General features: G+C 43.5%; 1 protein-coding gene across 2 annotated transcripts in view; it reads right to left on the bottom strand.

Moving 5' to 3' along the window:
• PRKCA (protein kinase C alpha) overlaps positions 1 to 15,294 on the bottom strand; it is a 1,238,381-nt gene that overhangs the window by 603,849 nt on the left and 619,238 nt on the right. The window lies entirely within an intron of this gene.

The raw sequence follows: 15,294 nt of genomic DNA, 5'->3' as shown, positions 1-15,294 counted from the left end.
GAACGATGTAAACCTAAGTAGAGCTGCACAGTGGTTAGCAAAGAAGGCGCAAACGTTGACAGCCTGAGATGTGTCGGGGTATCCTTCTCAAAGGGGAGACCGCTGTCTGTTCCCACACATGCAGAATGTGTGAATGTGTGAAGAGGCAGGCACGCCTTTTGTGGGGAGCACAGGACAGAAACACACGTCAAGGTAGCTAGAATGGAAACATATCTATGCAGGGGATCGCCGCGGACACAAGCAGAGGGGTTGCAGGAGATAGCCGTCCACAGGTCAGCGGAGGTGGCTTGGGCATCAGACATGTGCAAGGGATGGGGAAAGATGGGGTGATCTAACACCCAGCAGGGTAAAGAGTGACGCAGGGGCATTGATGCTCGAAGCGCACCATCATACAGCTTGGAAGGCAGTAACAAGAGCCTGCCAGAGACATTTGTGCGTAATTACATTAGACATTCAAATCGTGATAGGTCCATACACCGCAATGACGGGTGTTGGCGATATTTCGAATCATGCATATAAAACTCCATAAGATAGATTGGGAGTTGTGCATGGCAAGCTTTAGGTGAACATGCCACTCATTTAAAAAAAAAAAAAAAAAAAAACATTTAACCGAACAGAAGTAGCAGCGTACTCATTTTGCCTCTCAGTCTGTACATTAGCAATCCCTGTGCATTAGGTCTTCCTGCTGAAAGTGTCAGCAGGTTTGAAGAAAATCGAAAGGAAGTCGCAGTGCCTCCTAAATGAATAGGCCCACCTGTCTTGACACACACATCCATTTTCTGAAACGTGTCACCCTCGTCCTTGATTGACAGCAGACATAAAAACCCATGGTACTCTTGCAGGCTGCGGAATGACAGCAACGATTTTAGCTCAATCTTTGACTCTTTTTTTTCAAGCCTGGTGCGGTTCTGCAGGGCCTCGAAAGGCATGAATGATTCATGTTATCACTGTAAAACATCTCTCTGCTCTGCGTCGGCATTCTGATGGCTCCCCGAGCAGATCTGCAGGGAATGTCCCCATCTTTGCATGTCTAATATCACTGCTCACTACATGGTGTCAAATAGGCTACCAACTTCGTCTTGACAGCTTGGAATGTGACACGCTAATAGGCCTGCAAGTCACACCAGGTGACTGAAGCAAGTGTGCCTCCAACATGCATCAGTGGTAGATGGCCCATGGACATCAGCGCATCATTCGCCCTAATGACACCGATAACAAGGCTAACCTGTTCTCGTGCAGCGCATCATATGCACTTCTTCCACCTGTAAATAATGTCAATATCACAAGTCACTATTAGTCAATTTAATGACACTTCTTTTACTGATCTCTCCTAAGTGCATGTACGGTTACAATCAAGTGCCAGGAAAACACTAAAAAAATACCGTATTCCCTGCCAAAACATAACTCTATGCAACACTCCCAAATGCTGACCAAAACAATTGGCAAGCTGATGCGGCCATTACCTAGGGATGAACGAGATCACTTTGACTTAAAATTTAAGACGCTGTACCACAAACTTCAATGCATTTATTTTGTTTTTAAATTGATAAAACATCAACTCTATCAGGTCTAAAATGGTCTGTCTTCACAACCAAGAAAACGTTAAGGGGCTATTACTGAAGAGCAAATTGAGACCAAATCCAGATACAGCATTGCTCATATCCTCAGGACACAAACTCAACATGTGAGGAGTAAGATACCTGCGGGTATAATGTTATCGGAGGACAAAATACAGGAGGCATCAGAAACATAGCCACGCAAGGAGGTGAAACAGTAGATCCAAAACCTTTCAAGAATTGCATCAACAACGGAACATGTCTCAAGTTCAAGGGACGTGATACCAGAGTCTCAAACCCTTTTGAATATTCTACCAACAAGGGAAGTGCTTCTTCTGGGCAGCTCTGGCCATCATAAGTTTAGAAGCAAAATGTTAAGGTTTTTGCAAGTGGGTTCCTTTATACAATGACAAACCAGACTTTATCATTAATTTTGGCAGGGAAAGGGAGCTAATGCTAGCTAGAACAAAGCAGTTTGTATTTATTTCTTGATGGGATCCTTGAAGGACTAAGACAGGTCATAGAGAAAGGCTAGGGATAAGGAGACGGATGTCCGATCAGGGATGGGTCAAGGTTTACCTCTCAAAAGGGTGACGGCTGTCTTTTCTAATACATCCAAAATCAACAAAGAAGCAGACACACTATCTGGGGGAGCCCTGGAGACAGACAGACAGACAGACACACAGACACACACACACGTAAAGGTAGCTGCCCAGACATGAAAAGATATCTATGCAGGGGATCGATCGCCTTGGACACAAGCAGAGGGTTTGCGGGAGATATCAATCCACATAAGTGGGTTTGAACATTGAGTGACACTGGTCAAGGGGAAGACTAGGGATTAAGAGGATGATGTTTAATCAGCAACAATCCATCTAAGCCACTCCAGGAAGAGACACTCTGGGATTTCTCCTGTAAAGAAGACAAAATCAGTCACTACAGTATTGAGCACCAGATGCAATGCGGAGGCTGGGAAGACTTATTACTCCATTAGACTTGTTAAAAACTAACTAGTTCAGGAAAGTGTAATAAAAATACTTTTTAAGCATCTCAGCACAACAGATGGTCTGATTGAGATATGATTCCTGAAAGCATCTTCTCCAGAATACTGGTTAGGCTCTTCTCGAGATGTAGCTTCTTTTCATTAGCATAACATGCCGCATGACCAAAGCTACTGGTGCAATTATTCACAGGTTACTCAAATGTTACTAGGAAGCAGCCAAACAGCCACATCTATAGTCAAGCCTACAAACCATATTATTAAGGTAAGTAACGCCAAGTTGTTTTGTAAATACGTGAGTCTTTTTGGGTTGATAACAGTTTCTGTTGCTTATGCCAAAGAGAGAATTTTATCTAATGGCAAACAATGTCTATCGATACAGAGCTAGCTAACTGCCCCTCTTGCTCCTGCAAAGAACCCCAGAGCTCTTTTCTTTTGCTGCATTTAAGGAATGAGGCAACAATGGTAACTTCTTCTAGTAACGTGTTTTTGGTACACCTCATTTCAGTTACTTTGCTTCATATCCTGACATGACAGACCAGACATGAAAGCACCTAGACTGCTGAATCTCCGATGAACTGTGAATTGAGCCCAGAGGTTTGCCATGTGGATAAAATAATTTACAATGACCTAAATCATCACAAGATGCACAAATAGTGAATGTGCAAGACGATTATTTTTGTCAATAGAATATTTCGAAATTAGCTCAACATTAACATTGTAGTACTTTTTGAGTATGTATTTTTAAGTAGTTGTGAAATATCTACTGATATGTCTGCGTGTAAAAAATAGTGGCAAATATATTTTCGTAGATTTCTTTATAAGGTTATAAAGCAAAAACTTCTAACACAAACGTCAGAGCCTCCTTCACCAGAGAAAGGCACTACAAGCATAATGCGGAGAAAAACGTATCCAGCTAAAAAGTTAGCCGTATATAGAAAACAGATACCAATCAACTACTGAGCTATGAAAAGCATAAACTTTAAAGTTCCGACATTATATAGTTAGCAGCAAGCTGACTACCGCTAAAGAACTCTACAGTTCACATGTAACAGGCACCTGTCGCAGATTCGTCACCACCCACTCCCTTGCAAAGGTTTTGTGATGACAGTGCTTTTCATTTTGAATCCAAAGTTGGCACCACAAGAGACAATGGCATGGGGACTGGCAACCCAGAACCTGCCTTAAATACAACACCGTTTTTTGTGCACATTGTGGTGGGGTCTCTGGCTCAAGCACAACACTTTCCCCTTGAAATACTAAGGGAGAGATATTTTGGGTGAGTTTATCTAAGGCATTTGAAGACAACACTTCCATACCCAGGGAAAATCACGGTGGACATCTCGTTATCATTGGCATGGGTATGTTAAACCCATGGTGAGGTTACCCAGGACGGGTAAACGGTGGATACATACTGACGCGGGACAGTGTGAGCGCTAATCCTAGTGGAAGTCTGCAGGATAGGCCAATGCAAGCTAAAAGGCTAGCGGCCAGCTTCAGCTGATGGTCTGTGTTACACAGACAGGCGAAGACCCCTTTCTGGAGTACTCTGCTGACCAATTAGGGCATGCTGAGAACCATACTATGGTCAATTGTGGCAAATGGCACAGAAGGGTCTACCGGTGGTCAAGAGAAGTGTAGTCCTAAAGCAACAAACAATTCCTAATCATTCCACTTCCATTAGGAAGAGATGGTCCCTGGCGTTCATTTCTTTGGTACAGAATAATTAATGCTAAGTCATAGCCACTTTTTGCTGCGGAAAATGGCAATTTTAAATATGTAAAAACAAGTTACCTAGTGAGAAATGTCAGTGCATAAACTTACGTTTCCAACACAATGTGTGTACATGAAATCACTTGTTTAGCGCCTTTTCGTGGGCGGTGTAAACAAACTTGGAACAGACGTTTATTTATTTTGACTTTCCCGAAAAAAAATCCCATTTTCTCAGGCACGTGGTATGTAAAGTGAAGGTCCCGCTGCTCCTTCTGTTGCAATGAAATAATGAATGCTTCTCATGGCGTCATGTGTTGTTTGAACTGCCTCCTTTCTATTGTACTAGTGATGGTTGCAGCAGTATGGCCATCACATGGCTGCCTGTACCAAGTAAAAGGTCTCACGCCTCCCACACACTGTCTGCGAGATTCTCAGAAATGCTCAAGTAAGCCCTGTCACATACCTTCCCAAGGAGAAGAATTATAGCCTACAACCTTTCCTAAACAGAAAGAAATAAAAGGTTTCAATGTGTCACTGCTATGCATCTGAACAGCGTGTCTGTGGGGCAAAGGACAGTAAAATACATTCTATCAATAGACGCAAACAGAACTTGGCGGTCTTTTGAGAAACACAACCTTGCAATGATCAAGTATACAGATTATACAATATCTTAGAAAGATGAGGGAGGAGAGGGATTGAGGAAACTGTTCTCATAAACAGAAAATCATGGGTCTAACCCACCCCCTTGTTGATACCTGGCACCGTTTACTCAGCATTGGCAGTCAAATGAGGTGGGATTACAATAGAAACAATGACAAGCAGTTTGTTTATAACTTGGAGTATTGACAGAGTTGTAACCAGGAGATTTCTTTTTTTTTTTTTTTTACAATTCCTGATTTAAACTCCTTCTGACACAAACATATTGATCTAAAAGATACAAAACATGCTTTGGGTTACAGTATATGTCTTCAGTTTAGTAATACAGAGATTGAAATCCCCAAGTTCAAAACTGCCATGTGGTGCTTCGTCTGTACTATGCTGGTTGCATCAAGTATGGTCAGTGCACCATACTGGTTGGAAATGGCCCTCTTTGCATGGCTATCCCCAAACATTTTGCTTTTGACCTCCTGTTTTTCATCCTGTGCAGAATTTCGTTTTTGCTGTATAGGACTCTGGGCACTTTATCACTGCTGACCAGTGCTAAAGTGGAAGTGCTCTCTGTCCAACTGGTATTGGTGATTGGTTTATCCATGATTGGCACATTAGAATTAACAGTAAGTCCCTGGTATAGTGCACCAAGTGTGCCCAGGGCCTGCAAATCAAATGATAATAGTGGGCCTGCAGCACTGATTGTGTCACCCACATGAGTCGGCCTGCAAACATGCCTAAGGCCTGCCATTGCAGTGTCTGTGTGTGCAGTTTTAACGGCCATTTCCACCTGGCAAGTGCACCCACTTGCAAGGCCCAAACCTTACCATTTTCTACATGTAAGTCACCCCAAAAGAAGGCCCAATGGGCAGGGTGCAGTGTATTTAAAAGGTATGGCATGTACTGGTGAGTTTTATGTGTCCTGATGGAGAAATACTGCTAAATTTGGTTTTCATTATTGCAAGGACTCTCTCCCCCATAGGGTAGCATGGGGATTACCTTGAAATATCTTTTAAGTAAAATTTCCTATTAGGAGCAGATAGAGATATGGAGTTTGGGGTATCTGAATTCACAATTTAAAAATACATATTTTGGTAAAGTTGGTTTTTAAATTGTAAGTTTGAAAATGCCACTTTTAGAAAGTGGATATTTTGTTGGTTAACCATTCTGTGCCTCTTCCTGTCTGTGGAATACACGTGTGGTCAGGATGACAGTTGGACTGTTCGATAATTCACTCTAGATAGTCACACAAAGGGAGCTGAGATGTGTCCTGCATTTCATGATGAGTCTTCCTGAGCTACAGTGGTGGGAGGAGCTGACGCTTGCACATGAACAGGGCTGTGCCTGTCCTCACACAAAAACGTCTCCAATCCCCTGGAGTGTGACTGGGGCCAGTGCAGGAAATGCTGGGTCTAGTGCACTACATGGACTTTTCGTTGACATTTCCAAGGTAGAAGTGGGTATAAGTACTGGGCCTCTGAGCATACAAAGTTAGGACACTTCTCGACTGAGGACATTCTGCCAGGAAGAAGAGCTAGATGCCATAGGAGGGACTGCCACTCTGCTTGTTGATTTGTTGTGCTGACCTGCTGCTTGCTGCTTCTGCCCTGGGAGTGAAAAGACTGGACTTTGCTTTCTACATTCTTCTTTCCGAGGTTCTCCAAGGGCTTGAACTGAGCTTGCCACCTGTTCAGAAGTCTCAGGAACATCAAAGACTTCATCTGCCAGTGCCTGGGCTCAGAGTCCTGACTTGCCAAGTGGTGCGAACTCCAGTCCTTGGGCCCTTGGAAGTGTAAGCAGGTGATCTTGACACAGAACCTGTCCCGCAGCTGGAGAATCAATGCAGCACCTGTCTTGGGCTGGAGAATTGACACAGTGCCCTGTCTTGTGGCTGCAGAATCGATACACGCCTGTTTCACTGTGGCTCCATCAACATAGCACATCTGGATTTTTCATGAATCATCCTTGTGGTGTCAATTTCTCATTCACCCCGCACCACAGTAAGAAACTGAGGCTGAGTGTTCGGAATCAACACATCGCTTTTCCTGCGAGGAAAAAATCCACGCATCACTTCCCTTACGCAATAAGGAACAGACTGATCGCTTTGCTTTTTGGCACTTCTCCTCCTCTGTGGCCCGCATCTGTCATTGCTTTTTTTTTTTTTTTTTTTTTTTTTTACACATCCCAGGTACTTTGTGCTAAACAGATACAATCATTGATTCCTGTGGATTAAGACTCATTTCAACTTTAAAAAGTGAGATTTTTACTTGTGTATGTTGGATTGTTGTAATTTTGGTCTTGTTTTGTTCAGATAAATATTGGCTACTTTTCCCACCTGGTGTGGAGTCCTTTTGTAGTGTTTTCTCTGTGTTACTGTGGGTGTGTGTACAAATACTTCACGCATTGCCTCTGAGATAAGCCCGACTGCTCATTCCAAGCTACCAAGGTGGTAAGCAGGGGTTATTTTAGCTGTGTGGCTCCCTTACCCTGACTAGAGTGAGGGTCCATACTTGGACAGGGTGCAAACCACTGCCAACTGGTGACCCCATTTCAAACACTACTAAAAAGCTATAACATCAATATAAGGTTGGTAGACACAAAACCAATAATCAAGCTGTTTGAAGTACAATTAATTGTGTTAGTTGTCTTCTGGTATGTTTTTTTTGTACACCACTGTGCTTAGCTCTATGGGCCCTCATCAGATCTTCCTGTCTTCTAGAAGGCTGCCACTAAACAGTAGACTGTAGATTACACTGAGCTGGAGGGATGCAACTTCCATTAGCAAGATGCTAACCTGAACGTATATGGGATAAACTACCCCCACCATACATTATACGAATACTGCAAGTCACTGTCGACTTCTTAGATCCTTGTTGCATAGCTCTTTCATTTAAATGCAAAACAGCATGTTTGCAATCATGAAGAATAAAAATAGAATCCCTAGTACAAAATTAAACACATCAAAAAAGATGGTAAACATTTGCTGCAAAAAATATTAGACGCACTGTAAGACAAGTTATGTTTTTTAAAAAGGTGCAGTAAACACATGGGCGGAGATTCTAACTTTTCTTTAAAAATCTAAGGAGTGCAAAAAATAAACATGTTGCCATAAATATCACCTTACATCTTGTCAATGTACTGCCAGAAAACAGACTCGAAGAAAAGGAACCTTTTTAATTATTTTAACAGCGTGACTTGACCTGCCTTTCCCCTGGGCTGCTCGCTCTGGAGGCAGGCATTGTGACATTACAACTCAACTGGGTTGACTTATTACAATTTATTTATGGTGTAATTTCTTTATAATCCACGACTAGGTGTGTCACAAGTCACAGATTATAGAACAGTTAAAACAAGTGTTTAGACATGGTTTGTAGAATCTCATGTATTGTATATCTATTTTGCACAAAGACATTTATATATTCCATTAATTGTCTTAACTTCTAACGCGGTGCTGTCGCACTTAGATACAAGCCTCACTAATCTTAGAACCATGTTGTGGTTTCAGGGCCTACTAAGAGCGTGTTTCTGTAGCTTAAAGTCTGACCTGCAAAATTGATCAAGCAAATCTGTTCACACAGAGCAGAGCCGGGCTCTGTGGCAGACCCAGCCGTGGCTCACAGCAGATGCGTGGGCTGTGTTATGTTGATCACCTGCTGTGGAGTATCTGCTGTTAAATAAAAAATGCCCCCTCCTCACTAACACAAAGATATGGAAGCTTCAAAGCTTCCCTTCATGCTATTGTCTTGCACTGAGTCCAAACTCTGCATAATTCAAAACTGATGTCTTTGGCAGGGGCGTAGCTATCATTTGTGCAGGAGGTGCAGTGCACCCGGGGCAATAGTCCGAAGGCGCCCATTGAGCACTGATAATTGCTGTATTTTACTATTGCAAAAATAGTGAAATGGGCTAGTTGCCTTGCTTGCGACAGCGGCCGGTGGCGTCATTGCTACGCTACTGGTCTTTGGGTCTTTTATAAATCCAGTAACGTGTAGGGTTTATTCTCTGCATATTCTGCCTCAACTAAATACATTTATTACAAACTATAATTTAAACACATGCTTACGTGTTCGCAGAATAATTTGCATCAAGGGCTGCAAAATATAACTGTCTGTAACCTCTACAAAGTAGTTACTATTATATAAAGTGGTGTAACCCTATTTGTATAAAAAAGCACTGCAATTAATTAAAGCATTACCAGGTGCACAAAACTCCTAATATGGCTGCCCCGTTTGCTTTATCCAAATAAAGTTGAAGAAAGGATAAAATTATAAGCACTGTCTGGAGCCAGGCACTTCGACACCATGTGTGCTAATGGACCTCATGCCTGACCTGCGACATTCCTGCGGGTCCATTCTGGGCCTCGGCTGAGCTGTTTGTCAAACCTACTAATCTCTGCACGAGGCGCTTGTATACCACTACCACCCACTCATTCTCTCAGGTGCATACGGCGGAAAATTAAACATAACACCATCTGATGAAGTTTGGAAATTCCTAACGGCATCAACAAACGAACGAACATTCTAGAATGCCTGTCGCTGCTCACTGTCAGATATGCAGGGCGGGACAAAGAGAAACGGTTTTTGTATACTGAATGGCACCGTGGAAAACGTACTGCTATGTCTCATGCGACAGAGTGATTGCAGGCGCCTGTACTTTGGTCTCAGGCTTCCATTGGGTGATATTACAGGCCTTCACCCCAGTATGCTGTAGTGAAATGTACTTAAAAGATGCGCAGATTCTAAGAGAATTGTAAAATTAAAAAAGGCAAGAACGGGGTTGGCAACTTGGTTTGTCAGCAAAAGTTAACAAGCAGAATAAAAAATGGCTGATTATCTGCGAAACCACTGCAGTAAAAAAGAAACGCGTGCTATTAACTTGCACATGAATCAAATTTCCCAACCTAAGTGTGTGGTCCAGGTTGACGCCAGTGTGGGCCTGCCAAACCTCTCTGCAATGTGGCACTCACTCAGGTCATAATATTATTTGTATTTTAGGACTGACTGGACAGCGTAGAGGTGTGAAAGATATATTGTTACCAACGCTTGAAAATATAGAGTTGATTTGGCTCCACTCAGAGTAGTATAACTCTCTCACCTCATGTTGTTGGCACTTTGGTGGGTAATTCGCCCAAGAGACTTCCATTGGAATGCGTGAAGGACTAGTTTGCATCTGAAAAGTATACACAGTCATTAAGCTGTTTTCTCGGTTTGCTTCCCACAGAGAAAATAATAATTTTCTGCCAATGTAGATTTTCCTAGTAATTTATGACGGAAAGTCTTAATTTTATTAAAGACACGGAGGCGAATATTATGCGTTCTTTTCTTACTTTAATTCAAACAGCAGCAGTCAAGAAAACTACAACTCCCAGGAAGGTTAGACAACAACTAACCAATGGGAGCGAAACCATAACATGAACTGGACCAATAGGAAAGGCCCATAAACCATAGAGAGCACACTTGACTGCAAGCAGCCCTCTTTTCTTGAACGAGCAAGTCAGATAGAGTCATGTAACAAAGGATAAATGAGGCCAACAATTGTTATTGATAAAATAAAGGAGCACAAGTCTTGAACCAGGGCGATGATCCGACAGGATGATGCTTGAGGAAGTTGATTCCGGACAGGTTGTGAAGACGACTCCAGAAGACTCTTCTTGACGATGGAACCAATTGAGTAAAGAGAATTACCCGGAAGCTGGAGGCAATGCAGGAGTCGCTGGGAGGGAAATAAAAGTACATATTAGAAGAAGTACTGCGGTGGGATAATATTCGCCTCCGTGTCTTTAATAAAATTAAGACTTTCCGTCATAAATTACTAGGAAAATCTACATTTTATGTCAAGACCGGAGGCTCTATTATGCGCGTTTAAAGCTGTTCCACAACTAACGAAGAAGCAGTTCTGACAGGCTTACAGTAGAAAGTTTTAAAAACATTATCATTTGACCAATCAGCTGACCTGAGAATGTCCTCCAATGAAGACCCAACAGCGAAAGCTTTCGAGGCCATAGCTCCTCTGGAGGAATGGGCTCCGAAAACAGAAACATCTATACCCGCTAAGGACATAATGAATTTGATCCAGCGGGCTAGAGTTGCCGAAGACACTGGATTGTGAGGTTTTCGAAAAGAGATTAACAATTGGTTAGAAGAGGACGTTCTCAGGTTGACAGTTCTTTTTTCGTATTCTTTTAAACAAAAACCAACACATAACTTAGGCTTGTCTGGAAAGAAAGGGTAGAAAACTGAGTGTAAATTAGTTTTGGTACGTTTGGAAATGTGAAACAGAACCCCTGAAGGTAAGAATTGTCGAGCAGAGACATCTAAGGACTTAACGTCTGAAGTCCTTTTCATAGAAATTAAGCATAACAACATGGTAAGTTTAGCGGAGAGCATTTTGAGGGAAAGGCTAGGGTTATCTGGCAAGGAGAGAAAGAAATTGAGGACGAGGGAAACATCCCAGAGATAAGAGTACTTCGCAGAAGGGGGCCTAGAGAGCTTGACTCCTTTCAGGAGACGGCAGATTAGCGGGTGAGACCCAATAGGGTTTCCGTTGATATAAGAGTGGTTCAGAGAAATAGCCGATCTGTAAAGGTTGATTGTACGGTAAGACTTACCTGAACCCGCTTGGGCGGCTAGGAAATTAATAATAAGACTCAGATCCGCTGAAAAGGGATTTGAACACTTTCCCAGACACCAGCTTGACCAAAGAGCCCAAGCTGATTTATAGGCTCTTCTTGTGCCAGGTGCCCATGCGTTATTGATGAACTCTGTAGCCTCTGACGAAATAGCATGGGACTGTTGGGAAGACCGGAGATGAGCCAGGCTGAAAGAGTTAGAGTTTGGTCGATGATCAAATTGTGGGGATGATCGAACGGATCGAGAATGAGGGATGGAAATGTCGGGAGAAGAATGGGGAAATCTATTGTCAGTTCGAGAAGGGGAGGGAACCAAACCTGCGATTGCCAAAAGGGGGTTAACAGGACAATGGATGCTTTCTGGCGTCTGACGTGGTTCAGGACCCTGTTGATCAGGATAAAAGGAGGGAAGGCGTAGTTGAGGGAGCCGGACCAATCTTGTAGGAAGGCGTCCGTAGCCAGAGCCAGTGGATCGGGACGCCAGCTGAAAAAATGAGGAAGCTGGGTGTTGAGTCTGGACGCAAAGAGATCTATGTGGAAAGGGCCCCATTTCCTTTCTAGCAGATGAAATACTGACTGGTGTAATTTCCAGTCGCTGGAATCTGTGAGGTGGCGAGAATGCCAATCCGCGTTGGAATTCAAAGATCCCGGCAGGTACTCTGCTACTAGGGAAATATTGTGGGACAAACAAAAATCCCAGAGACTCTTGGCTAGGAGGGCCAGCGGTTTGGAGAGAAAATTTTGGTAGAGGAGGAGGGCCAGATTGGAAAGGGGGGGAAAGAAATTCGATTAGATATCCCTGAACAGTTGAGAGTACCCAAGGATCTGCAGTGATTGATTTCCACTTTTGAAGGAAGAAACGGAGGCGACCTCCTACGGGAGGGCCAGAAGGTTGGCTTACCTTGGTTAATGGGCGGTCTGGAGGAGCGCTGGCCACGGGTGCGGAAACCCCTGGATCTTTGGGGATAGAACTGGGGTTTGAACTCGTGAGAGTAGGTATTGAATGAACCGGCATAACCTCTGGAGCCTTGGTTCCTGTATGAACGGCCGGTAAAGCGGCTCCTGCCTCTACCGGCCCGGGGAAAAACACGCTGGTTAAATACCTTTTTAAGGTTTTGTTGGGCCTTATCCAGGGATGAAAACGTTGAGACAAAACGGCTAACATCCTTTATAAAGTGGTCTCCAAAAAGTTTCCCGTCAGCCTGAATGCCGGGGTCTCTAGTGGCCAAGTTAGCCAACTTGGGGTCCATTTTGAGTAAAAGACCCTTGCGTCTTTCGTGGATAATAGCTGAATTGGCATTGCCCAAAAAACAAAAGGCCCGCTGAGTCCAAAGAGAAAGGTCCAAGGGATCAATAGTGGATCCTTCAAGTCTGGCTGATTCGGCAATGTCAAAGATTCTGGCTAGAGGGCCCACCACGTCTAACAGCTTATCCTGACAGGTGGTCCAAGCCTTGTCCACTCCCTTACGAGGATCCTTACCGAACTTGGTAAAGAAAGTGATGAGAGAATCATCAATAATAGGGGTTACTGTAATGTTGGATGGTAATGATGGCCTAGGGCATTCTGATTTTAATTTAGATCTGATTTGCTTGTCTAACGGAAAGCGTAGGCGGGAAGAGATGTAATCACCTACATGGTCTAGTGGCAACCATTCCGTTGAATTAGGGTGTTGAATGAGGGAGGGATCGAACATAGGCACACCCTCCGAGTCAACTATACTGGTAGAAGGACCACTGGACGCAGATTTGATGCGTTTGGAGGAAGGGGGAGACAGTGTATCATTCGGATTATCAGAAAGGGATAACTCATCCAAGTCCTCCTCGTCCGAGTCCAGAATCTTTGATATCACGATCTTTTTAGGCACAGAGGAATGCTTTATTTTAGATTTGCATTTTAAATGGGTTGCCGAGTTTTTGGCGGAAATCCCCTCCTTTGAAGGAGGCCTGGGAGGAAACAAGTCCTCAGTCTGGTGTGAGTCAAGCTCACTTCCCGTCTGTGCGTTTGTGCGTGATTTGGAAGAGGATAATTTTCGTTTTCTGCTTTCCCCCGCAGAATAGGCCATAGATTTGGACATGACGGACAATACAGAATTTTCGATATTTTTAGACATCTTTTGCATAGACGCTTTCATAGCGTGTTTTACTGAGGACTGGATAAATTTGTTTAAATCTTGAAAAGATTCCTCATCCTCCTGAGAGGAAGACCTTGAGGGAGAACTCCCTGACTCCATGATAGGATAGAAGTAATATTGAAAGGAAAGCAAAGTTCCAGTAGGATTGTCCACGAATGCAGGCTGGTAAATGGTTAACCGGAGCAACACGCTCCAAACTGTGTCGGCTCCTCCCCGAGGCGGAGTCCTGAAGGGGAAGGAATACCAGACACGTGACAGCACTGAGGAGACAGCGGAGAAGAAGCTGTTCTCCGGCGTCGACGCTCGAAGCAATGAAGCTTGAAGAGCTTCACAAAGAAGACGCGCCGCGTCGGCCTGTACGCCGAATCGGTAAGTTGATTCTTCTGTCAGGCGCGTTCAAAGGAGACGCGCGCTGGCAGAGATAAACGGTCTGCGCAAATAGAACGCTCGACGGAGCGCGCGCGAGAGGCCGAACTGGAAGGTGGGGGGGACGGGGGGGGACACGGGATAAGCCGCGAAGCGGTAAACCACAGGCTGTATATAAAACAGTGTTTAAGCATTGATAAATATAATAGAGCTTTTAAAAACCTTAAATATGAGAACAAAGAAAACAAGAGAAACGCATGAGAGTACTTATCTTGACTGCGAGCAGCAAGAAAAGAGGGCTGCTTGCAGTCAAGTGTGCTCTCTATGGTTTATGGGCCTTTCCTATTGGTCCAGTTCATGTTATGGTTTCGCTCCCATTGGTTAGTTGTTGTCTAACCTTCCTGGGAGTTGTAGTTTTCTTGACTGCTGCTGTTTGAATTAAAGTAAGAAAAGAACGCATAATAGAGCCTCCGGTCTTGACATAAAATTTTATCAGCACTGGCAAACGCCACCAGGGCAGGTTTTACTGTGGTCATTAGCAAGTGTGCATACAATGCACATAAACAGCATTTGTGACAGCTAGTAAATACATGCATTGGCACATATAACCCAGATCTACTGGCATTGTCAATGCTTGTTTTTGTTTGGTTGCAACTATGGAAGAAACTTATAGAAGCGCCCTGTTCACTGAAAATGTGCATATTTTAAAAAGGGAAGTTTATTTTTATCCTGCACAATGCAGTGAATGTTTTCATCTGCCATATCACTCATTTGGCGTGACCTCAACTAAAGTTACACGTGCGATGCCTCGATCAAAGGATGTGCACTGCTTACTGGCTCCACTAGGGGGAGGTACAACGCCATGGCGCAGATAAGCTTTACCAGATGAAAGCTAAACTCTGCCACCTGAAACGTCACTAAAACTATTGCTGAGTAATATCCATCTTCCACTGTTATCGAGTTCTATTTTTGGCACCGAGGGAGTCACAGAATGAGAGACTCCATGGTAATATATTCAGATTTGTCACATCCCACACGCCCACTTGTGTTCCGTAGTTAGTTCAACAAAAAGCTCGTGCGGCCGCTAGGGAAACAAAGCTCGTCAGTTAGCGTTCTAATGGCACATTTCAGTAAAAAAAAAAAAAAATAAAGTCAGAGTTACTGATTACAGTCCGTATATTTAGGTGTTCTCAGATAAATGACGTGACAAAAATGAACATTTGGACTCTCCAAAACTGTACAAGGGAAAAG

This window comes from Pleurodeles waltl, chromosome 7 (assembly GCF_031143425.1).
Source record: "Pleurodeles waltl isolate 20211129_DDA chromosome 7, aPleWal1.hap1.20221129, whole genome shotgun sequence".
Lineage (NCBI taxonomy): Eukaryota > Metazoa > Chordata > Amphibia > Caudata > Salamandridae > Pleurodeles > Pleurodeles waltl.
This window is presented reverse-complemented; position numbering and strand designations above follow the sequence as displayed.